Source organism: Mus musculus, chromosome 4 (genome assembly GCF_000001635.26).
Source record: "Mus musculus strain C57BL/6J chromosome 4, GRCm38.p6 C57BL/6J".
Classification (NCBI taxonomy): domain Eukaryota; kingdom Metazoa; phylum Chordata; class Mammalia; order Rodentia; family Muridae; genus Mus; species Mus musculus.
This window is the reverse complement of record NC_000070.6, coordinates 122,006,835-122,033,443: the sequence shown is the minus strand read 5'-3', so window position 1 is coordinate 122,033,443 and position 26,609 is coordinate 122,006,835. Positions and strand designations below refer to the sequence as shown.

The following is a 26,609-nucleotide window of genomic DNA, read 5'->3' as shown; positions in this document are numbered from 1 at the left end:
CCATTCCATTTCTTCTGGCCATGGGGAGCAGCTGGCAGCCAGATCAGCCTCTAATCTCTGTAGAGCAACCCCAGGCAGCGCAGGATTGGACTTGTGTGCCTCCGCTGCTCAATATTAATGCCTGAGGGCAGCGTTCCTGTCATTTCCACTGGCGCCTTTGGCCCTCCCCCGAAAAATACATATTTTTTTTTAGTTTTGGGATGCGCCTCCACCACCTTAAGGGAACTTAGAGTTTTACAGGCTTAAGGGGACTTATCTACCTCTCTAGTAGATAATGATTACACTGGAGAAATTAAGATTTTGGTCAGTGCCCCTCTGGGCCTGGAATCAATTTTCCAAGGACAGCACCTGGCACAGGCTCTGTCTTTACCCTTAGACACCTCCCACCTGGTTATAGGCACACAGTGTGGCTCCTCTCAGCCAGGCTCTTCAGATCTTTACTGGGTCCAAGCAATCATCAGGGACCGCCCTATACTAAGCCTCAGAGTAAAGGGAAAGAGCTTCGAGGGCATTTTAGACTCAGGAGCTGATTCTACTGTAATCTCACAGAGTGCCTGGCCCTCCACTTGGCCTTTACATGCCTCTTTGACCCATCTATAAAAAAATTGGACAATCAAAAATACCCTCCAGAGTTCACAGCTACTGACTTAATGAGGGAAATTCTGGCTCCATTTAGCCCTTCATTGTTCCTGGCCTACCTACTAAACTTTGGAGAAGAGATATTCTCCCTCAAATGAAAGTCTTTATGTGCAGTCCCAATGAAGTTATTGCTCACCAAATGCTTTCCCAGGGCTATCTCCCTGGACAGGGACTAGGTAAAAACAGCCAAGGGAGGCCTACACTGACAGAGGCCACCCACAATGTGGATCATGCAGGCTTGGGCTATAATACCCATTTTTCGTAAGGACCATTGCTCCCCCTGCACACCAGGTAGACAAGATTATGTGGAAACATGACTCCCCTGTCTGGATTGACCAATGGTCCCTCTCAGCTGAAAAGCTGTCAATGGCCATGCAGTTAGTGCAGGAACAGTTGGCTGTTGGGCATATTGAGCTTTCCACATCACCTTAGAATATCCCAGTATTCGTCATACAAAAGCGAAGTGGCAAATGGCGATTGTTACAAGATCTTAGAGGGGTCAATAAGACCATGGTCCCCATGGGGGCTTTTCAGCCTGGGCTTCCCTCTCCAGTGGCTATTCCCAGGGGACATGTCAAATTAGTCATTGACTTAAAAGATTGCTTTTATTTCCATCCCTCTTTACCCTAAAGATTGCAAACGCTTTGCATTTAGCCTCCCCTAGTCAATTGTGTCAGGACTTTCCCCCCCCCCCCCCGTTTTCAGTGGAAGGTTCTCCCTCAAGGCATGGCCAATAGTCTCACCCTTTGCCAAAAGTATGTGGCTCAGACAATTGACCCTTCCAGGATGTCTTACCCTAACTTATATATTATACATTATACAGATGATATTCTTCTTGCGGGGCCTGATGAGGGTCAACTTTATTGTGCTGGTCAAAAGCATTTTATAATGCCCTCCAGAGTCGGGGACTCCAGATCTCCCCTGAGAAAGTTCAGATTCACCCCCCTCATTTATTCCTGGGCTTTGAGTTGTTCCCTAATAAGGTTCTCTCCCAGAAGGTTTAGTTAAGATGAGATTCCTTACAGACTCTCAATGATTTTCAAAACCTGTTAGGAGATATTAGCTGGCTCTGCCCTTATTTGAACCTTACAATAGGGGAGTGAAAACCTTTGTTCAACATTTTTTGAGGGGACTCAGATCCATCCTCCCCACATACGCTGACCCATGAGGCACAAATATCATTGGCCAAGGTAGAACAGAATGAACAAAACATTGGATATTTCTCCCCAGAACTCCCCCTCCAGTTTCTTGTTTTCCCTACTCCCTTGTCTCCCACTGGTCTTCTGTGGCAACTTAGACCTCTATTTTGGGTCCATCTGCTGGCTTTTCCCTCTAGGGTGCTACCCACATATCCTCAGCTGGTTGCCCATATTCTGTGTCTTGGCAGGGAAGCTGCCCTTAGTTTTTTTTGGCAAAGATCCTGAAATTATTGTTCTCCCCTATGATGCCTCCCAGGTTCAGTGGCTAATTTGAAATAATGATGACTGGGCAGTTAATTGTACCTCCTTCCAAGGTGTGATTGATAACCATTATCCCGATGATAAACTAGTTCAATTCCTACATAGGACACCGGGTTCCAGCAATGGTCAGGGTGATCTTTTTTGAACCAACACTCCCTGAACCCAGGAAGCAGGTGGGACAAGGAATGTTGCTATCTGTTTTATGATTAGCATGACTTGGAGCATTGAGTAACAAAGGTCACATGCTCAAGCCTGGGCCTAAAGGCCTAGTCTTTTTGTTTTTATTTTACACTTTTTCAGTATAAGTGCTTGGAGAGCAAAAGGAGCCTGTGGAAGGAGAACAACAGTGTTCAGGCTTGCTGTCTAAGAATTGGAATTTACTGCACTATGAAAGATGGAAGCAAACTAGGCTGAAAGGCAAACTGCTGCCCTGCCCTATGTTATACACTTCCATTGCCAGGTGCCCATACCACATCAATGAAACAAAGGTCTAGGAAGAGCAGAAGGTGGTACAGGGACAAAGGGATAGTGTTCATCTCAGTGTACTCCCAGAGCATTTCCTTGATGCTACACAAACATCACTCATCTAAGAATTTGTGCAGCATATGCCTGCTAATGATGGAGGTCATGCTTACAGTGAATTGACATGAAGTTCAATAGAAATGCTACAGAGAAAGCACTTTAAAAAGAATATTGTATTGTTTGAGTTGTACTCTTCAGCACAATAAAGTCATTTTTTTCAATAAAATGTTAAGTAGCTGGGTTACTTAGCATAGAGCTATTTTGCAAGATTTGAAGGGATTGCTGTTTTGTTTTAAGTGGTGCTAGAAGCTGGTAAAAAAAATTACACTGGTGTTCATGATAAAGGCACAAAGCCACAAAAAATAGAACTGTTTAATATGTCAAGAGAAATAAATGTTACTAAAGACCAGCTGCATGATAAAGGGCCTTATACTGACTTATAATAACAATTCTGATCTGATAATGTGGAAATTAAACTATGCCTTATTGCGGATGTAATAGCTTGGGATATGACTGAGGAACCAGGAAAAAAAATCACCTCATTTATTATGATAATAAAGGGTCTTTAAGAAGCATTTAATAATTTCTTACAGAGATTGGGTTTATCTGTTAATAGAACTGTATCAGAACCTGAAACCATGCAATCATTAATAGAGATCTTGGTATTTGAAAAATGGAAATACTGAATATAAGAGAGCAATCAGACTACTGAAAGCAGTAGGACTGGTGAAAACCTCCCTGGAAATATGGGATCACACACAATGCTCAGCCTTTTTTATGTTGTTTGTTCTAAAGATTTAAATATTAAGGTGTTTTCATTATGAATGATGTTGCTGTTTTTTTTATAAACATTTATTTACTTTTGTGTGTAGGAGTGTTTTGTCTGCAAATTTGTAAAGGGTACTACAGGTATGCCTAGTACCAGCACAGGCCAGAAGATGGAATTGTATCCCTGGAACTAGATTTAGGGCTGGGAATTGAAACCAGAGCCTCATCAATGCTAGGCAAGCAGTATACCATTGATCTATGCCCCAAAGTCTAACTTTTTTGTTCAAATGGTTTGTTTTGAGACAGGATTACTTATAGCTGCCAGTGGCCATGGGTTACTGAGTTCCTGAAAGTCAAGATGGGGTTGGATGGGAAAGGGGGTAAGAGAAATAATAATAAGCCAAGACAGAATTCTTAAGGCCCAAAGTTTACATATGAGTCTGAGCTTATAAAGGTGGGGAGAACCCATCCCCTACCATGCTAGGATCTCCTGGTTGCTTTATCAGGATCTGTCTGTAAAACAGGTTCAGTCTCTCAGCAGGTAGTGGAGTCTTGGAGGAAAATGCAGATGTGGCAGGACAATAGACTACTTAGGTCAGAAGACTCTACTCTAGGTGGGCTAGCAACTGTGGCAAACCAAGTCTGAGCCAGGCTGCCCAAGGCTGGGAGGAGGGCACAGTTCCTCCCTTTTTATTTATTAAGAATTACTGGACTGGGGCATAAAATTTACTTATGCTCCATGGTCTTGCCTGAGAATTATGGCAGCTGGCAGCCACACCTGTCTTTGGACTATATTTATTGGACTCTTTTCTAACCCATCTAACAACATGAAGCTTGTTTGTTTACTTTTTGTACAAACATGGCCTTTTGTTATTTATTATAAACAAACATGGCCTCTTGGCACATGCCTCTGTTAGGTTGAAAAAAGAGCCATAGAGCAGTGGCCCATCTTTGGCTGCTGGCCCTTATTGCACACCTTTTTCCCATTCATACCAAGGCCACAATATGCACTCAATGCATCACTTCATAGAGGTTAATAACTACCACCTGAGCTTTGCTGTAGGAAAGTCTGTATGGAGGTAACCGACCAACTTGAAATACAAAGTCAAAGTTGAAAGAAACAAGATGAATATTATCTGTGGAGATATCCCAGGCTCTCAATTCAGTTGCAAATCAGCAAAGATCAGAGCCAAGTTTGGCCTCCCAGTGTGGGAGAAGTGGCTTTGAGAATCAACAGAAAAATTGTTACTTCTCATTTAAATAGTGGAGGCTATGCTCTAAGTTAACTCTGCTGGCTAATAAGGATTTTTAGCTATTTTCATAATAGGAATCTCCAATATTGGATTTATTTCTAGACCAGTCCATGAATGAGTCAGAGTAACTGGTCACATTAAAGGAAAGAGAAAAGTCATTATAAATCTTCCTCTTGATTATTTTTTTCTAAATCAATTTCCACAGTCTCTGTGTTCTCTGTCCCACATAATCTAAAAATTTGAACCAAGGCAGCTTAGCTTGTCTAATCTGGGTCATAGGTAAGTGCAGGTAGTTCAAGAACATACACCCAATACAGATTTCCTGTCACCATTGTCAGGGCACTCAGCAAGCTCAAGGGTAAGCATGTCACATGAATCATTCTGGCAGCTAGCATGCACCTGCAGCATTCTGTGAAAAAAAAAAAAAACAAAAACATGTACTCTTCCCCATATTAAATATCTGATCAGGATCATAACATATGCCAATAAGTGGATCCTTTCATCTAACCTAAGCATGAGTATGCCTACTTGTAGGATGCTATAGACACTCAGCAAAGAGTTCTTTGGCATCCAAATTTTAAAATTTTTTAAATAAAAATAATTTAAATAATGATTTAAATGATGTGCACTGGGATATAATTCTCCCCTTTTTGTTTTTTAAGAAAATATTGTTTTAAAGTTCCACAATATCTTATCCTTGAGAATTATAAAAAAAATCCCAGTAACGGGTAACATTAAATTGTTCACAAAACATCTCAAATGCTTGACTCTAATAACCAGTTCTTTTATCCGTTTTAATCTGATTTGGAACACCAAGCATAAAAAAATTAACATAGGCAATGACTAATTAAATTTTTAGTTGTTTCTGTTACTGAGCAGTTGCAACTAGAAAGCCTGAAAAGGTATCAATAGTCACATGTGCGTATTTTATTTTTCTAAAATCAGAACTATGAGTATCCATTTGCAATAACTGATTAAGTATAAGTCCTCAAGAATTAACACCATTTTTTTGGAACAGGTAGAAACTGAGGACATTGAGAACAATTCTTTACAATTTGACATGCACATTCTCTAAAAATATCAAATTATTATTTCAAGCCATTGCTATTTTGATGATGTAAAGAATGGAATTATATGGCCAGTTGATTTTGTGTAAGGCCTATAATCTGCCCACAATATAAATCTGGGGTGGCATCGCCTTAAGGGGTCTTGTCCAGGCAATCTAGGATGAGTTCTTAAATGTCTACAGACAGTTTTTTTTTTTAAGAACTATACTTTCTCTTAACTTGAGTAGTATAAGCATATACAATTGCAAATTTGAGAATTAGCAGTATCTAAAAGGGAATAATTTAAAGCAATTGTAAGCCCTGAGATATCTATCTAATTGTAAGTCCTGAGATATCTAAATCAGATCCTGGATATAGAGAGAACAAGGAATGAAAGGTAGGGGAAATTCAAGGCTTCTGTATAAATCAGAGACAGAGCATGTGCTGGGAAGAAGTAGGTTAGGTGGAATCTCATTGCAGAGAACCCTGTCAAACAGGAGAGTAGAAAAAGCTCTGGAATTTTAGATTTGGGTCAACAGACAGACCAGCAGTCAGAAGTATGTGAGAAATTTACCCCACTAAAGAGCTTGTTGTAAGACTGAAGAGAAACATTCAGCACATGAGGGATTCATGAGACAGACAACGAGAGTTATCCAGCTGGTCATTGAGGTGGTTTGGATAGTCCAGTTGGTGGAGAAGATTTAAAGATACTGGTTGCTGCAGTGGGTTGCAAGACAGAGAGCAAAGAAAATGAAGAGAATACATGGGTTCATTGTAAGGCTGAAAACAAGAGCCCAGTTCTTATGTGAGAAGTAGCTAAAATATAAGGTGTTTTAAATGTCAAATGAGAAGGCAGATGTAGTACTGATCCAATTACTCAGGAAGATGATGCATGTGCTGTGAGGTTGTGGTTATACTGTGTATATTATCACTTTCAGGCCATCTAAAGCCACAGAAAGAGAGATACTCACAACACACACACACACACACACACACACACACACACACAGGCATGCAAACACACACATTAAGATGGGGGGGGTTGGAGAAGATGGAGGGGGAGGGAAGGAAAGGAGAAAGAAAGAGAGAGAGATGTTGAAGTTGTGCTTCACATCATTTAGTTACCTCTTGATCAGCTGAGGTTTTTAGAATCTGTGAGACTTAGGTTGTGCAGGTGTGCAGGGAAATGAGGGACATATGATTGCCTGGAGTGGACTGTCAGGAGCTGTTTTTAATAATATTTCAAATGATGCTAATCCAGCAGCTGTTTTAGTATGGATTACTATGATAAAAGGGGCTAGGGAGCCAGGAGCAAATTTTTAGTTCTTCAGTTTGGTGGGGGTATGAACTAATAAAATAAAATTCATCCCATTTGCAACATGGTTGACAAAAAGAGACAGTTCTTCTCTCCTAAGACATAGCTAAGAGAGGAGCCACAGTTAAATTCTTCCTTTTTAATTTTGATATAGGTTATTTTATTTATTTACATTTCTAATGTTGTCCTCCCTTCCAGTTTCCCTTCCACAAACCTGCATCCCTTTCCCCTCCCCCTGCCTCTGTGAGGATGCTCCGCAACCACCCACCCACCCACTCCTGCCTTAGCACCCTTGAATTCCCTTAAGCTGGGTCATTAAGACTTCACAGTGCTTCCCATTAATGCCATATAAGGCAATCCTTTGCTACATATCCAGCTGGAGCCATGCACCCCCACCCCCTGTGTACTCTTTGATGGTTATTTTATTCCCTGGGAGCTTTGGGGGTGGAGATGGTAAGTTGTTCTTCCTATGAGGTTGCAAACATATTCAGCTCCTTCAGTCCTTGCTCTAACTACCCATTGGGTTCAAACACACAGTCTGATGTTTAGCTGCACTGATCCCTATCTGTATTGGTCAGACTCTTCCAGAGCCTCTAAGGGGACAGCTATATCAGGCTCCTGTCAGCAAGTACTTCTTGGCATCAGCAATACCACTGCTAGGCATATACCCAAAAGATGCTACAACATATAACAAGAACATATGCTCCACTATGTTCATAGCAGCCTTATGTACTATGTTCCAGAAGCTGGCAACAACCTAAATGTCCCTCAAGAGAGTAATGGATACAGAAATGTGGTACATTTACAAAATGCAGTATTACTCAGCTATTAAAATTAATGACTTCATGAAATTCTTAGGCAAATTGATGGAATTAGAAAATATCATCCTGAGTGAGGTAACCCAGTGTCAAAAGAACACACACACATGTTATGTACTCAATGATAAGTGAATATTAACCAAAAAAAAAGACTTGACCCATCCAGCAGGTCCAGTTATTTGAGGGTCTCAAGGGGACCTTCTCTTAAGAACCAAATGGGGGGAGGGAGAGACAGAAACCAAGTGCGAGAAACTACAAGTAAACAGTCTGAGTAGCATCAAGGTCTCACTGTATTCAGCAAGGCTCAAGGCTTAAATGCAGAAGCAAAAGAGGAAGTACTTCTCAGCAGGAGGGATGGGGCAGCAGAAAATTTTCTTTTGGCAACTACATGGGGAAGCAGGAAGTTGGTGGTATCGGGGTACATCTTGGGGTCAGGACATCTGGCACTGACTTAGGGCTGGAGCATTCTGTGGTTGTTCTTGGAACAGTGCGTCGGTGGCCCACTTTTAACCCCCTTTTCTTCTCAGGGGGAGAGGCCCAATTCGGAGATCAAGACATTAGAGTTGTCTTAATAGCTCCCAACATCTCCCCCGTTTTAATATTTTTATAAGGGCATATTGTATAATATATTTGTAGCCACGTTTTTAACAACTGCCTAAATGTCTGTTTGATCACCGGGTGATTCTCTAAAACCACGAAGGACACAAGGACAAGTCATCTATGAGGCTTGAATTAACGGTTCCAGTCTGTTGGGTATAACCTGGGCTAGTCAAGGGATTTAGGAATGAAGCAAGCTCCATGGGTAGAGGTAGAGGTCTGATCCCCAGTATGCAATGTTAGAGGCCATGTACAGGATTGACTCTCAGGCCGACAGATTTTTACCCAGAGTAATCCTGACCTGCTTCCACGCCATTTTTTTTTCCTGAGGGAAGGACTCTAGGGCACTCAACCTTCATGCAATCAGACATGCCTCTCAGAGACTGTCTAACAGCTTCCAGACTAATCTCTGTGCAGTACTTAGCCTTACATCTCTCATGGGTGACGGCTTCAAGTTCCTTACTTAAGCATTTTATGGAAATTGAGTCTCTCTTCCCGAGACGAGGGTGATGAAGCAGTATCCACATCTGACTCTTCTTCAGTAACCTGCTTGTTATCGCCAATGTCCAGCCTACGGTAACAAGCTGAAACAGATGTGCTTGAAAGAGATGAATCAATTTGAGATTTTAACAAATCGGGTCAATTTCTGAAGTGTCCAAGGACCGAAGGAAATCAATAATAGGAGTCCCAATAGGGGCCCCAAAAGGGAGGGCAACAACGTTGAAAGCCAGGGGGAAGTTGAAAACCAATTTTGGTACCATAACTCTTGTTCTCTCTCTCTCTTTTTCTTTTTTCTAAACTGGCAGTAACCTTTGCAATGCTATCTTTAACTAATCCAGTTTTATCAACATATACACAGCATTCTTCCTTAAGTGCAGCGCATAAGCCTCCTTGTAGAAAGAGCAAATCTAATCCCCTTCTATTTTGAAGGGCAACTTCTGAAAGGGAGACCAAGGAATAAGTAAGATCATCTAGGCCCCTTTTAATATTCTCTATATCTTGGCTAATAGCCTCATTGATCAGATTGTAATAGCGCACATTCTGTTGGGACGACACAAGGGCTGCGATTCCGGTCCCAGTCCCAGCAGCACCCAGGCCAAGAAGGACCGCAAGGGTCACCACTGAGATAGGCTCTCTTTTGTGTTGGGATGGCAAGAAGGCACCTCAATCCCAAAACTTCATTAAGTCATCTGACTCATGAATATTAAAATTTGGAAAAAGCTGAACCAAGATACAATAATCTCTATTATTTATAAAATCTTGTATAATAATGTACTGTGTAAGGCCCGTGGAACATACCAAAAAGGTATCATTTGGGGCAAGAAGATAAGAAACCCATTTTTATTTACTCTAAAAGTGTTATTGCAAATCTCTAGCAAGGGCCACGGCATAAGCATGCCTCGGCCCAACACACAGAGAGTTCTGTCAAGGTAAGCTGAACTGACTCAAAGGGGAGCTGCCTAGCATCTGAAAGCAGGGTAAAATTTTCAAATAAGGCTATGCCCTCATAAAAGGGCAGGGAAGCAGAAAAGCACATCCAACAATCTTCAAATTCTGACGCATTATCTCTTTGTATCTTATCCAGCAAGGATAAAGCAGAAGCATTCAATATAGACCACAGTAAGTCAGTGGAAGAGGGGGGCCCCACTCACCTTTGACCAGGCCCATCAAGGCCTCAGTTCATCCAGGTCTGCGTGCTCGGCCACAGGCAGGTCTCCTGTCCCGTGCCAGCGATGGCAGAGTGTTCTTGCTCATACCCGCCGCCTCAGGCCACAGAAGCCCCAAAGGCCCATCCTTGGCCTTCAGGTGGCAGCCATTCTTCCTGCCACACCACGCTTGCCGCCACTTTCGAGGTGTCCTTGAAGGCCTGGCTTGGGCTCCTCCATGGGCCCGGCCCTGGAGAGCAGGGTGCCGGGAAGGCTGCCGCCATGCAGTCGCATCATTGGCAGGTCAAGAGCCACTGTGGAATGGCTGCATGGCCTAGCCGGTGACTGCCTCGAGGGCGAGGGCTCCTGGCATCCGCAGGGTAGGGACCGAGGCTGCTCCCAGGCCCCTAGGGCTCACCAGGCCGAGGGCGTGAGGGGCCCAGGGCGAAGGCTACACTCCTTCTGCTCTCTTCTGGAACCCTGCACAATATCCTGTGGGGGCTATGGGGTTGTCTGCAGTTGTCATCAGGGGAGATGGGCCCCGCATGGGGGCCCTCTGGCCATTTCCCTAGACTGTAGGGAGTGGGTGGCCATTGATATCAGTCTTAGATCTGCAATCTCGTGCACAATGGCAGCCTCTCTTGCACTTAGGGTAAAGACAGGGAGGGGAGACTATTGTTGGGTAGCAGGCATGGTTGAGACTAGGGTGCTCTGTCTTTGTGTAGGGCATTCTCTAGCAAAATGTCCAGGTTGGTTGCATCTATAGCAAGTTTTTTCTCCTTTATTTAGTTGTAAGGCAGCCCCAATAGCCAGGTTGATAGACTTAGAAACTTGTTGGGAAAACACATCTACCTCATTACAAAGCTTGATCATACCATTTATATCTAAACTCTTGGTTTTACCTCTCAGGGCAGCCCTGCATGCTGAATTGGCATTTTCAAAAACAAGTTGTCAGACTAACAGACCCTCACTTTCCTCAGGTCTCTAAATTCTCTCAGCTGCTTCGTGCAATCTGGCAACGAACTGCGCATAGGACTCTTGGGGCCCTTGTATAATCTTGGTTAGGGGCATAGTCAGTGCCCCTGCAGCAGGGACCGTGCAACAAGCTCCTAGGGCCACCTGTCCAGTCTGGGCGAGGACACCAGGGGAGATCCCTAATTGTTTTTTTGTCTGCAGTGAAATTGCCTTTACTGCAGATTTTATCAGCAGTCCAGGATGCTGTCTTACTAGTAGGATTCTTTCTATTATTTGCAGCCAAATTTTCTCCTCTGTCCACAAACTCTGACTTCCAAGTTAAATATTGGCCTCTAGTGAGGACAGACTGAACAACTTTATTCCATTCATTGGGTATCAAGTAGCTTTCTCCTGCTAAACCTTCTAATATAGATACTGTGAATGGGGCACTAACCCCATAATTTTTGACTGCTGAATGAAGATCCTTTACATGTCTCAGTTTTAGCTTTTTGTAGACTGGTTGGCTGTTGGTGTCCAACCCTTCATCGGGGGACATGCCACCCTCATCGGAATCAGAGTTTGCTTGATCCTCCTTCCCATCACTCTCTGGTTCCCCCTGATCTTTATTGGAGGAGTCAGGTGGAGGGGCGTCCTCATGACCTGGAACAGCCTGACAGGCTTGAGCTCAAGTGAGGACAGGAAAAGCCAATCTTTTATTCCCTTGTTTTTGAGAGGGACCTTTGTGGCCAGTTTGAGGATTTTTTGAGATGGGACACTGAAGGTTCCCCATGAGGGCTCTTTGTAGACTCTGAGTCTCTAGACTGAGGTCTTGTAGCTCCTTTTGAAGCCCTAGAACATCTTTAAGTTTGGTGATCTGAGTCTGAAGTTCTCTTTTAGTTTGAAGTAATTGCTGAATGGACGAGGGGGCCATCGATACAGGCCGAGGATTAGGCTGAGGATTAGGGGGAAAAGGGGGGCAAATAAGGAGGGTGGTGGAAATTGAAGGGTTCGATGGTAAGATAGGCACTGGGCCTGGGACCATAGTGGTCTTGTTCATATTTAAAGGCTTCCTCATCCAATTCTGCCTCCGAGGCAGGATCAAGGGTGTCTTAGTTAGGGTTTTACTGCTGTGAACAGACACCATGAGCAAGGCAAGTCTTATAAAAATCAACTAGGGTGAGGATCTTCTACTCACACCCACAGTGACACACCCATTCCAACCAGGTCACACGTATTCCAACAAGGCCACACCTTCAGATGGTGCCACTCCCTGGTCCAAGGATATACAAACCATCACAGAGGGGTTCATCTGACAACCCCTTATATAAAATGGGGTAAATCCTTTTTGGTCTAACAGGGTGTCAAGAAGTAGCCCCTTTTCTAGAAGGCAGGGAGTCCTTATGGACTGGGGCATTCGATAATCGATGACGGCCGAGACTGATGATTCCCTGGCAGCTTAGTTTTGCTTTTGCGTGATGGCAATCAGGAGTTTTCTAAAAAATCTTCAGTAAGGGCTAAGAGGCGGGCACCTTCTCCGCCCTCTTCTGCCTGTTTAAGGAGATCTCTGACGATTCCCCCAATAGCTAAAAAAGGACTCAGGGACATGTTCTCCGTGTTTTATCAAAGCATTTTTATCTTTGCCTACTTTATTCCAAGTTGAAGGCTGTATTTCAGGACCATTCAATACCAGCCATGGACTTCTCTCATCCACAAAACAAAACAAAAAAAAAATTATTAAATCCTTTTTCTTAACTCTAATCCCTCTCTCCTTAAGAGACCCCTTCATCTCTTGAATAAAAACTGTCTCTTTAGACAGAACCTTCCCCATAGTGAATGGAACAACATCTTTATGTCTGGGCTTACCTCTTGACGTCTGCAACACTCGAGTGAAGTGGCAGGGAACTGTCTCACTGTCTACACGGTACCTTTTGAATCCGTTGTCTGGAGGGTGGTCTGGTGCCACTTGACCCATCCAGCAGGTCCAGTTATTTGAGGATCTAGAGGGGACCTTCTCCTAAGAGCCAAATGGGGGGGAGGGAGGGATGGAAATCAAGTGTGAGAAATGACAGGTAAACAGTCTGAGTAGCATCAAAGTCTCACTGTATTCAGCAAGGCTCAAGGCTTAAATGCTCAAGCAAAGGAGGAAGTACTTCTCATCAGGAGGGATGGGGCATTGGAAATGCACAAGCAAAAGAGGAAGTACTTCTCAGCAGGAGGAATGGGGCAGCAGAAAATTTTCTTTTGGCAACTACATGGGGAAGCAGGAACTTGGTGGTATCAGGGTATATCTTGTGGTCAGGACATCTGGCGCTGACTTAGGGCTGGAACATTCTGTGGTTGTTCTTGGAATGGTGCGTCAGTGGCCCACTTTTGACCCCCTTTTCTTTTTGGGGGGAGAGGCCCAATTCGGAGATCAAGGCAATAGAGTTGTCTTAATAGTTCCCAACAAAGACTGGGAATACCCACAATACAACTCACAGACCATATGAAACCCAAGAAGAGTGAAGACCACACCAAAGGGTGGATGCTACAGTTCTACTCAGAAAAGGGAAGAAAATAATCTTGAAAGGTAGAGGGGATAGAGGGATCTGGGAGGTGGAGAAGGGGCAGGTTCAGACAGATTAGGAGATGGGGGAGAAGTACAGAGTGCCAGGAATTTGAAAGAAGGTATGTAGCAGTGGCTGAGGGCGAACCCAGGACCCAACAGGGAGGAAATTAGCTGACATACCCAACAAAATGGATAAAGAAACTGTAGAAACCATATCCAGTGGATAGGTACAGTCCCTGGTTGGGAGATATGCCCACCCACTCACCTCAAAAATAGTAATCCAGAATTCTTCTGTCAAAAGGAAATGCAAGCAAAAGGAATGGAGAAGAGTCTGAAGGAAAGGCCATACAGACACTGTCCCACCAAGGGATCCATCCCATCTGCAGTTTTTTCAAGAGATTAACATTTTCACCTCAATGTCCTTATAAATTGGGAGCATTGCATAGCATATGTTAAAGGCAGAAAGAGCAGTTTCTGGTCTATGATAAGCACTGAAAAAACACATCAGCAATTTTTTTACTGCAGGGAATGGTCACGCTCTGTCACCAGGCAGGGGAGTGGTCACCTGAGTCACAGTAAGGCAGCCTGATTGCCAGCCAAAAATGCAAACACTTATTGTTGTGACACTGAGCTAAGATGGTGTTGTCTGGTTTCTGGTGCCTCCTGTCTGTCTTTCTTGTGTTCTGATGTTGTGATACCCTTGTTGTGTCACAAGGGAATCATATCTACAGCCAGAATAGCTGCAACTACACATTGTGTGATTGTCCAGACAAGGTGAGTGATCAGTAGATGGGCACAGGGCAGGTGACCCTGTGCAATTCCCACCTGGGTTCACATCAACAAACTAAGAGCTATAAGACAAGTTTGGAGCTGAACTCTAATGGAAAGAAGGCAGCCCTTTGTCTTTGCTGAGCTCTCAGAGAGAACTATGCACACCTGGGCTTTATGCTATTTTTGTTAAAATCCTAGCAGAGATGGCCTCAGCCTGCAGTAGCTCACAGTCAGGCCAGCATGCTCCTGCAGAGCTGGGAAGCATACTCAGACATCCATATCTTCACACAGCTACCTCACAGCACTCACTACACATGAGGTGAAGCACACTGAATTATTCACACTTATAGAATTTACTTTCCAGTATGGAGACATAATATAAAGAAATAAGGAAAACATGTTGACAGAAGCCATTTTGCAAAGGTTGTGCAAACAAGTGAGTTTTTTGGAGATGGCCCACCATTTTGCATGACTTTGGTGGGTTTGCCTTGTGAGGCAATGACTCCAGAGACTTCAACACAGGATTGCTTCTCAATGCTGATAAGCCATTCCTGTCATTATTACATAGCCTAATTATTCATAAGCATCAGGCTACCCAATTTAGCAAATTTCCTACTGATCATTATGAAGATGCATTTACATATAACAATGCTGTCTAGATACCATTTTATCAGTGATTTAATTTTATAATGAACTTTAGTTTAAGAATGTATAAGAAGACTCAGAGAAAAAATAAAGCATGGCTGTTGGGATTCTGCTCCATCTACCAAGTGTGTGCTTGTGTGTGTGTATGTGTGTGTGAGAGAGAGAGAGAAAGAGAGAGAGAGAGAGAGAGAGAGAGCATATGCACACATATACACACACATATATACATATATATACATATATATATGCATATATATATATCTTCAATTGTCTGTGCAATATGTATATAGGTATATATGTATGTGTATGTATGTATATATATATATGTGTGTGTGTGTGTGTGTGTGTGTGTGTGTATGTATGCACATACAAACATATGCAAGTGTATATGTATGTAAATTAGTATGTATTGCCATTGTGAAATTGATGAAAGGGGTAGTAGGGCCCAGTGGTGTGTGTGTGTGTGTGTGTGTGTGTGTGTGTGTGTGTGTTTTCATGTATGTGTCTGTAGGCTAAAACATTTAGAGGTATGACAAAAAATTGGGATACATTCCTTTTCATCCCCTCTATGGGTCTCATGGGTTGAAATCAAGTACTTATGCTTAGGAGCAGAAGTCCCATGCCAACTTTGCCTGTTGCCTTCTTTAATCCCATAGCCCATAGTAACCTGCAATTTTCCTTGTAAACCTCTTATCCTCTTTCCTCTGCACCTTAAGTACTGGGATTAGTGACGTGGTCACTATGCCTGATTATTTTTATTTTTGGAGATAGTGTCTTATGTAGCAAAGGTTGTCCTTCATCTTGATATGTTGTCAAGGATAACCTTTTTTCACTTTCTTTGTCTTTATTTTATTTTTCATTCTCTGTTGTTTTCTGTTAAGACAGAATCTTCCTGTCTCAGTCAGAGTTTCTATTCCTGCACAAACATCATGACCAAGAAGCAATTTGAGGAGGAAAGGGTTTATTTGGCTTACACTTCTATACTGCTCTTTATCACCAAAGAAGTCAGGACTGGAACTCAAGCAGGTCAGGAATCAGGAGCTGATGCATTGGCCATGGAGGGATGTTCTTTACTGGCTTGCCTCCCCTGGCTTGCTCAGCCTGCTTTCTTATAGAATTCAAGACTACCAGCCCAGAGATGGCACCACCCACAAGGGGCCTTTCCCCCTTGATCACTAATTGAGAAAATGCCTTACAGTTGGATCTCATGGAGACATTTCCTAAACTAAAGGTCCTTTCTCTGGGATAACTCCAGCTGTGTCAATTTGACACAAAACTAGCCAGTACTACTGACCCCTTGTAAACTTGACACACAAACACATCACTGGTAAGCATCAACCATTACATTCTTATTCATCCCCAAGATCTAAGTAACTTTAAAAGTCCCACAGTCTTTACATATTCTTAAAATTTCAATCTCTTTAAAATATCCATCTCTTTTAAAATCCAAAGTCTTTTTTCAATTAAAAGTCTCTTAACTGTGGGCTCCACTAAAAGAGTTTCTTCCTTCAAGAGGGAAAATATCAGGGCACAGTCACAATCAAAGCAAAAATCAATCTCCAACTGTCCAATGTCTGGGATCCAACTCACGATCTTCTGGGCTCCTCCAAGGGCTTGGGTCACTTCTCTAGCCATGCCCTTTGTAGCACACGCGTCGTCCTTTGGGGTCCAGATGCCTGTACTCCACTGCTGCTGCTGCTCTTGGTGGTCATCTCATGTACTGGCATCTCTAAAACACTGCATGACCCCTTTAGTCCTGGGCCTTCAATTGCAACTGAGGCTGTACCTTCACCAATGGCATTCCATGGCCTCTCACAGTGCCAAGCCTCAGCTGTTCTGCATGACCTCTTCATGCCTTCAAAACCAGTACCTTCTGGGTGACCCTTACATATTACCAAGTCCCGCTGCAGCAGGAGTACAACCTTGGCTCTCTCTGGAACACAGACTCTTTGTGCTTTCAGAAAACACTTCCCAGAAGATGTCACCTCAATGTTGCTGGTCTCTTCTTAATCACCACTAATTTCTTAGCTCCAGCTAACCAGCATCAATAGTCCCAGTAATGCAAAGTTTTTGCTTTAGTAGTTCTGGTATCTTGTTAACCACAGCTGATTCTTCAGCCCCAGCTAACCAGAACTAAAAAGTCTTCACAATCAAAACAGCAATGGCCCTGAAAAGAGTCTTTAATTTTCCCTCTGAAATTTCAGAAACCAGACCTCCATCTTCTACACTGTTCTCAACATTATCTTCCAAGCTCCTACACAACATCTGACAGAGCTCTTAACAATGAATGGATCTTCAAGCCCAAAGTTCCAAAGTCTTTCCACAGTCCTCCCCCAAACATGGTCAGGTTGTCACAGGAATACCTCAGTTCTGGTACCAATTTTTCTTAGTCAGAGTTTCTATTCCTGCACAAATATCATGACCAAGAAGCAAGTTGTGGAGGAAAGGGTTTATTTGGCTTACACTTCCATGCTGCTGTTCATCACCAAAGAAGTCAGGACGGGAACTCAAGCAGGTCAGGAAGCAGGAGCTGATGCAGAGGCCATGGAGGGATATTCTTTATTGGCTTGCCTCCCCTGACTTGCTCAGCCTACTCTCTTATAGAACCCAAGACTACCAGTCCAGAGATGGCAACCACCCACAAAGGGCATTTCCCCCTTGATCACTAATTGAGAAAATGCCTTACCGTTGGATCTCATGGAGGCATTTCCTCAAATGAAGCTCCTTTCTCTGGGATAAATCCAGCTGTGTCAAGTTGACACAAAACTATCCAGGACACTCCCTCATTATGTACCCACTGCTATGTTGGTACTTGCCATGTAGTGAAGTCTAGCTTCAAACATCAGTGATCTTTTTGCCTCCACCTTGAGAGTACTGGGATTACAGAATCCACAAGTCAAGAGTCCCGGAGGTAACATTGAACTCCTGATTGTCCTCCTTTCCAAGTTGCAGGGTTATATTTCAGTTTCCAGTGCTCAGTATGAATGCAATGCTGACTTCGAATTAAGGATACTGTGTCCGGCTTCAGGAAGGTTGAAATTACTGATATTTGAGGACATGTGAGACATACCCAGTTTTGGATTCTTTAAATCTAATACTGTATTAAAACTGGGGGATGATACAGAATTAGTTGTACAGGAGAGGACTGTAGTTCAGAGTACTTGAACTCTTGCTAATTTAGTGTTCTGTCTTGCCCTGTAAAAGTGTTAAAGTCACCCCAGTAGTGACTATGCCAGGAGTGAGGATACCTCAGCCCCTGGGGTGTATTGGCCAATCAGGAAAAAAATCAAGCAGAGGCAGTGAGAAAATACCCTGAGGGGTGGAGGCAGTCATGAGAGTTCAGTGTCCTGGAAGCTACTAAAGAAAAATTTCCTGAGGAAGAAAGCAAGCCAAGAGCATAGTCTCATGCCTGCAACTACAGGGCTGAGGTAGCCCAGGAAGTAAGATGGCTTCAAGTTGAGAGGCAGGTTTGACTATCTAGTCAGGAGTGAGACTGTAGTAAATCCCTGCGTACTCTTTAATTGTACCCCATCTAAAAAGTCAATCAATCAGAAAAACAAACACAACAATAAACCCCACACCAGACACAAAGGAAAGAAAGATAGGAGGTCATCAATCCTCATATAGAAAAGTCTTTTTTTTTTTTCTTTTTGAGCAGACTGGTAATGAATTATTGGACCCAGCCATGTATATATGTGCTGACAAATGCAGTTGGAGGCTGATTTTTAATGTGAGTTAAAGAGAATCATAGCTAGGAAAGAGAGTACATTAATACAGACAAGTCTTGGGAGGCTTCTTTAGATTCTAGAGCTTCTAGAGCAAGAGTCATAGAGGATGTGAGATAGATGCTGCCCTCTCCAGCACTAACCTTGTTGCTCAGAAAGATATATTCTGTTGGAAATGGCCAGGTCCAGAAGCAGAGGTAAAACAATTTACCAGAACAGAACTAACAAAATTTAATGAAGAATAGACACTGTAGACAGAAAGACAGCAGGCTGAATCTGTGAGAATTGCACTCCAGCAAGGAGTGGAACACTTGTACTGAAGTTAAGAGATGCTTCCTTGTCTTGCTTCATTAAGCTGTTTGTATTTGTGTTTGAGCAGACAGAGTTAGATAGTTCACATTTGCTAAGCAGTGGGTCATGTAACACCAATTGCTCTCTGTGAGGCTGGACATTTGGGGTGCAGACTCTAAGCTCTAGTTGTTTGTAAAGCATCACAGTTCAGTCTGGCAGGATGCAAAACACAGGGAATTTTGTTTTTCACTTTTAACCTTTGCCTGTGTGTGCCTCAGGCACTTCATGTTCTACATCCTGGTCCAGGCAATCCTCTTGCTTCAGTCTTCTGAGGGGTGACATTGCAGATTTATGTCAATGCAAAGGGATCCCTTATTTATTATTTGTGTTTTAAGTTTACCCAGTAGCCAAGCAAAACTTTGAACTTCTAATCCTTCTGATTTTGCCTTCCAAGTACTGAGACCATATTTGTGCACCCATTGTCTATGTTATACTGTCTTGACATCCTACATGGGGCTTATTTCATGCTAAACAAGCCTTCTGTTGGCAGGAATACTTCTCCGTCCAAAAATAGCCTTCTGAATCCTGTTAATGTCTTCTGTACAGAGATGAGCAAGAAGCATTCTGTGATCTCTTAGTGTTGAGGTAAAATTCATGTCAAAGCATGTTTACCATTCTCAGTGCATAGTTCAGCAGCTTTGAGCATGTTCAGAAGTTGAGAAAATCTTTTCTCCTCTGTAGTTTCAGAACTTCTCAGCACTCCCTATTGGTTAAGTCATTTTTTTTCCTTTTCTCTTCCTCATTTCTGAAGACCTCCAGAATATTTTCTATTCTTGTGTGGTGTCATCTCTGTGTATAACATGCAAACGGTATCCCATAATTTATGTCTTTTGTGGAGGGTTATTTTTTGGAACATGTTTTGAGGTTCAACCTGGTTGAGGCATGTTTCATCATGCTATTTATTGGGGAATAGTGTTCCATTATACTAATAGAGCACAAATTATTTATCCATTAACAGACATTTGTTTTGTTTTTATCTTTTGCCATTACTAGCAATCCTACTGCAAACTTTTGTGTAAAGTTTTCTGTGGCTCTGTATTGACTTGGTATAGAAATAGGAGTGGAATTGATTGGACATTAGATAACTACATTCATTTATGTCACTGCTCTACTTTTTCACAGGGATTTTCTTGTTCTATTTCCACCAATAGGGCACAGGTATTCCTATTTCCCTTGTTACTGAAATCTGTCCTGATATGAATCAGAAGTTTGTTGTTTTATCTTGTATTTTAGTAAAGAACAATGCTGCTATTGGCCAATTCCCATCTTCTTGTCAACAAGTCTTTTCTTCTTTTCCCGTTTCCTTTCTTATGATTTTAGTTTTTTAACTTATTGTTTTTGAGATTTATTTGTTACTTATCTTATCATTTTGAGCATTTTGCTTATATATGCCTTGGCTTATATATACTCACTTCAGCATGGACGGAGTAATGAGAGAAGGGGCGTTTGGGTTAGATAAAGAGATTTGTTCTGTTTGATTCAGCTTTTCCAGTCTGTTTCTCTATATGTTCTGTTTTTCTCTATATAGATTTCTCTGTCTATGTTCTGCTTGTTTGCTATTTTAAGAGCATTCTCTGTCCATGTCCTGCTTGATTTGTGTCAGTTCTTCAAGAAGTTCTTTCTTTATTTCCTAAAAAATTCCCTGGATAGCTTGTCTTCTGCAGAACACAGACCCAGTCTTCTATTTTGCATATCAATCCAGTTATTTACTCCTGTTTTACCTTTTACTATCTTATGAATCATCATCCCATGACCCCAGCCCTTTGATTCTTAGGAGAAAGCAAGTGCATATTTTTTCTTAACATTGCAAAAAATTCAGAGGTCTGTTTGCTTTTGTTAAACACAGACATTAAGCTACTTTGGTGGGACACTATCCTAAATTACCATTTCTAACACACCTGGGCTTGGACTCAGTGTGTCCTAGGATGATGTTGAACTCAGGAATTGACGTGTATTTGTTTCTGCCTGTCTTTCTATCTTTCTGACAAGCTGGATCTTAGGGTAGCTGCCTCTGTTCTTAAAGATTCGTGAAGCCCCTCACACAACTCATTGCATCCTTATTTTTCGCATAGTTGAGATATTATATATTTTTATCCCAGGTGGGAAATATGGTGCTTCTTCAGATTGTCCATAGCAGCTGACTATGATTTATCATTTGCTTCATCAGGGTGTTATCATTTTTTCTGAAGACTCTCTCTGGTATATTGTCCATTTGTGGAATATTTGGTGAATTTACAGATAATATAATTATTAAGACTTCCAGAAGTGGTGTGGGCTGGTGGTCACTATTCGTTGCTGTTGGTTGCTGTCATCAATTACCTGTGGAAAAGGGAAAGAATAAAAAATTAGGTGTCTTGACAGTGAAGATCATAATGTCTCTAGGAACTTAGCATCACTAAATCAACAGGAAATAGTCTAAAAATAATGCTGTATTCTTTCCCTTCTACCCTTTTTTGCTCTAATATATAGTGATAGAAGGATTAAAGGGCAGAAAAGGTCTGAAAGCAGAAGGAACTCACAAAATACCAAAACAAGCTACACTCATATATAAAATAAATATTATATAATCCTTTAAAAGTAATACTTTCATTCATGAATTTCCATTGTTGACTTTGTTAAGTGGATATGACATTAAATATGGATGACAAAGAAATAAGGGTTCAAATGGAAAAACTTAGAGTTTTTGTGTAGTCTCTAGACATTGATAAGGAAATTGTGGAGGTAAGATGCCAGTTTTTCCCCTGAGGGATTTCCTGAGGGGTTTGAAGGATGAGACTATGTGAATGCTTCCCCTTACAAACCATGTCCCAGTTGATTTTGTGTATTTATTTTCAGGTTGTAGGATTTTGCTATATTCCCCATTTTTGCTTGTAACTTGATCTTTCTGTCACAGCCTCAGGAGTGTTTAGAATTGTAGGCATGTGCTGTCATGCTCATGAAATGTAATGGACATGTGATGATCTCAACTTGTGAGTGACTTTTCTGTTGCTGTGAGAAAAACATCATGATGATAAGCAACTTTTGTAGTAATTTTGAGATTCTGTTTCCAAAGCAATAAGAGTTCATTAAGGCAGAAAGGCATGACAACAGGAAAAGGAAGATGCCTTAGCACAGTTTCAACTGTAAGCATGAAGCTTGAAGACCAACTGGAAGTTAGGCAAGGCTACAAACCCTTAAAGCCTATCTCAGTGATATACTTTTTCCAAAAAACCTGCACCTGCCCATAACATCCCCAAACAGTACCACGATTGTGAACGACATTTTTAAATACCCAAATCTAAGGGGGGCATTCTCCCTCAAACATCCACATAACCTAAATCAGCAACACTCTTAGTGAAGATCCCATTACCTATAGTCCCATCCTTTGTTATGCCACTACTTGTTTTGTAGGATGTGGAGAACAGAGTCTTTTTTAATTAGATATTTCCTTCATTTACATTTCAAATGCTATCCCTAAAGCCATCTATACATTCACCCCTCCCTACTCCCCAACCCACCCATTCCTGCTTCCTGGACCAGGCATTCCCCTGTACTGGGGCATATGATCTTCCCACAACCAAGAGACAGAGAGTTATACGCCATCTCTCATGTATATAAGATTCTTGCTAAGTGTTGGAGACCATACAGTGGGAAAGTAAGCCTTTCGCAGTTTTCCACACTAATAAGCCAAATGGCTTTGTGTTGGGAGCTGGTCACCTCCTCCTCCCTATCCCTTCCTGGCACCTAAGACCCTAAAGATTTGAATTATAGTCCCCTCTTCCTTATCTCTTCCTGACTACCAAGACTTCTAAGAACCTGAGTTATGTGCTGAGCCTGGCTTGACACCCCAGGGTGTTAAGGAGGAATCTACTTTCCTGAGATAAGACTCAGGGTGCCTCCTGTCTGCAGTCAGAATTCAGCCTTCATGTCCCCAGATGCCTACTTCTTTGTTCTTTGTTGATTTCCCCTCTTCCCCTCCCTATTTCCCCTCACTGTGTGCTTATAACCTGGCTTTTCAGGCTAATAAACTCAGACCTTGACATGAATCCTCCTTGGTCTCACTCTTTTTTCCTGCCCATTTCTCTTCAGGTTTGCAGTTCCCCTCGTATCCACGATTAACTGGGTCCTGCTGGACGGGACAAGTGGTGCCTCGACATGTTGCTGAGGTACAGACCTTTTACCTTAGGTGGAGATTACAGAGTTTAACTCTCCCAGAGAAGTTCGTCGCGGCCAAGAAAATATAAGCAGTTGAGGAGCGCTCTCACAGCTCATGGGAGAAAGTCGTCCTCGGTAAGTGATTCACCTCCACTGAGAAATGGGAACTAAATTTTCGAAAGAGGCAGCCTTCATTAAAAGCTTAAAGACATCTCTCAGGGAAAGAGAGGTTAGAGTTAAAAAGAAAGATTTGATAAACTTTTTTATTTACATAGACCAGGCATGTCCATGGTTTATTATAGATGGGGCAGAGATACACCGTAAAAAATGGTAAAAGTTAGGCAGAGATTTAAATGATAAACTAGCTAATGAGGGTGTCAATGCGGTCCCTGCAACTATCTTTTCTTATTGGGGAGTAACTAACAGAAGCTACCACTGTGCCTCCTCTCCCTTCTCTGGCAGAATTCCCAGAAGAAGGAGATAAAGAATTAGAATTTGAACATGAGAGTGAGAGAATAAGTTTCAGAAAAGCAGTTATCCCCTGTTTGGGGCCTTTTAGCAAAAAAAGAGGGAAAATGAAAATAAGCTATGTCAGAGCTCTCCTAGAGACAGAAGGACATTGGGAGACGTCTTGCTTCCTCTCTGGCTCCTATGGAGATATTCTTTTTTTTTTTTTTTTTTTTTTTTTTTAGGGCAGGCCAAACCCTAGTTTATTTTCAGTGTCAGCAACAGCTTAGCCATCAAAAAAAAAAAAAAAAAAAAAAAAAAAAAAAAACTCTACCCAGGGCGACAGAAGTCTCTACAGCGAGGCTAAGGGCTCAGCCACCAGGCGGCAAACATCAAGGATGCATGGCGGGCACTGCCCGGGTAATAAGTTAAGAAGTGGCAGCCTGATGGTGGCGAGGGCCAGGCTTCACTTCTGGGCCGGCATGAGGTCATCGATTGCCTGACCCTGCTCGAGCCGTTGCTCCATCTCAATGAGTAGTTTCACTCCGTCCACCACCATCTGCACCAGTTCCACCTCCGAGAAGCCCAGGCGCTCAGCGTTGGAGACATCAAACACCCCACCGACAGCAGCGGTGTCCACGCCACCTGTGCCTCGCTTCTGAAGTCGTAGCCGCTTGAGCACCTCCGAGAACTTCTCGTGCTTCCCCAGGTGGGGCAGCTTGATGTGCACACCTGCCCGCAGTCCGGTGCCCAGGTTGGATGGGCATGTGAGGATGTAGCCCAGGTGAGGATTCCACATGAACTCATAGTTCTTGGACTTGAAGAGAGTTTCGATCTGAGTGAGGCCGGTGCAGAATCGGGTGAACACTTCCTTCATGTTGCCCCCCTTCTGCATGGAGATGACTCGCAGGTGGTCCTTCTCGTTAATCCACACCAGGAAAGTCTTATTGTCATTGTGCCATATGCCACGAGCATCCAGCCAGTCGCGGGCCATGCCGGAGGCCAGCAGCAGAGGCGACACAGGCTTATCGAAGAGGAAGGGGTCGTCAATGAGCTGCTGCTGCTCCGCCTCAGTCATGCTCTTGAGCGTGTAGTACCTGCCAGACAGGTCGCCATCTAGGCTGGACAGAGCTTCTACTGCCAGCTTCTTGATGGCGCAGCGCTCCCCATGGCTGCAGTGCGGGGGGAGACACAAGTGGCGGATGCTGCGGCCTGTGTGCACTCGCGAGCTCAGCATGTAGTTGGGGTCCAGGTCATCGCCACCCTGCAGGTTGTCTGGGTTGAGGTCGGTCTTGTGCTCATCACTGGGCTGGTAGCTGCCGCCGTGCTGCTCCTCAATAATGGGGTCGAAGAGGTCTTTGAATACGTAACTCTCCTAGTCGCCCGCCACTGCACCCACTGTCATGATATACGGGTGGCCCGGATTGTCTACGCCAGTCTGAATGGTGTCGTCCAAAGTAAAGCCACTTGGCATGCACTTGGCACGGAGCTTGGCGTACAGCTCCGGGGTCAGCACCTTGGCCATATGGTTGTTGTGGCTACTCAGATCAGGGAACTCATCCTCGGCCGGGAAGCACAGCTTCTGCATATTATGGCTGTTGGAGAAGGGCATGGCGGCGGCAGCGGGCGGGATGCCGGATGGAGCAGGGGCGATGGATGCCTGTGCTTGCAGCTCGGAGATATTCTTAGTTCTGGTTAAGATATCTGGGTCCCTTTGAAACATCAGGTTCTATTCCCTCTCTGTATATTGTCTGTCCTTGGTGCACCATTTGTCCATATGTCTGTCTATTTATGTTTGTTTTGTTTTGTTGTTTGAATGATTGTTGTTCAGTGTTTCATGTTGAAAAAAAATGGTTAAAACTTTATCTGCTGGCTGTCAATTCTTTGATTTAATTTAACTTGTTTAAAAGGCAGTCTCAGTTTGCACAGCAGAAACTGATAAGTTATACTGCACTGTGGTTGGGTGTCAAGTACAGCTGAAAAAGCCCTGCTAGAGGCTGATTATCTACACAAGCACCTCTTAAAGGAGCATGCAGCCTTTTGCTTGTAACAGAAAGTTAGCTTAAAATTCAGAACTCAGGGTTGGAATCTGTGATGGTTTGTATATCCTTGGACCAGGGAGTGGCACCATCTGGAGGTATGGCCTTGTTGGAATAGGTATGACCTGGTTGGAATGGGTGTGTCACTCTGGGTGTAGTCATAAGATCCTCACCCTAGTTGCCTGGAAGTCAGTCTTCCACTAGCAGGCTTTGAATGAAGACATAGAACTCTCAGCTCTGCCTGCGCCATGCCTGCCTGGATACTGCCATTGTCCACCTTGAAGATAATGGACTGAACCTCTGAACCTGTAAGCCAGCCCCAATTAAATGACTTGCCCTGGTAATGGTGTCTGTTCACAGCAGTAAAACTCTAAGACAGAGTCATTCTAAACAACATGCAGCATGAATGAACCCAGGAAAACAGGTCTTTAAAGATGCTTCAAAATAGGGAGAATCTTTGGGCCAGGACTCGGCAGAGTGCTCAGATTGAGAAAAGTTTCCGTTTGAGTTGATGTGAAGCTCAGCCTGGAGCAGCATCAGAGAGGCTTGTGTGGCACTTCTTTTGTTTTGCAAACCATGACTAGGGAAATTCTTGGGACCTCACCACTCCCTCCCTTCATTTTAGCTAAAAGAGCCTTGTTGCATACCTAGCCAGATGTTATTTTAAATAAAGTTTAAATTCAAAGTTTATAAAAGGTCAATCAGGCTGTGGAATGTATCAGGACATTGTGATTTGACTTGCCTACTTTATAAAAAGTTATACTGTACATAGTTTGCTTATATGTATATGTATATGGTTTCCTAAGTGAAAAGTATGTACGTTACTAATGCTTTTAAGGGGAAGTTAACTTTAAATCATTGCTCTCACACAATGAGCTTTTAAGTTCTGGGGAGTAGCTGTAACTCCAGCTAAGATTCAGAGGCAATATCT

At 43.0% G+C, this 26,609-nt stretch overlaps 1 pseudogene; it reads right to left on the bottom strand.

Moving 5' to 3' along the window:
• Positions 23,882-25,314, bottom strand: Gm12892 (predicted gene 12892; annotated as a pseudogene).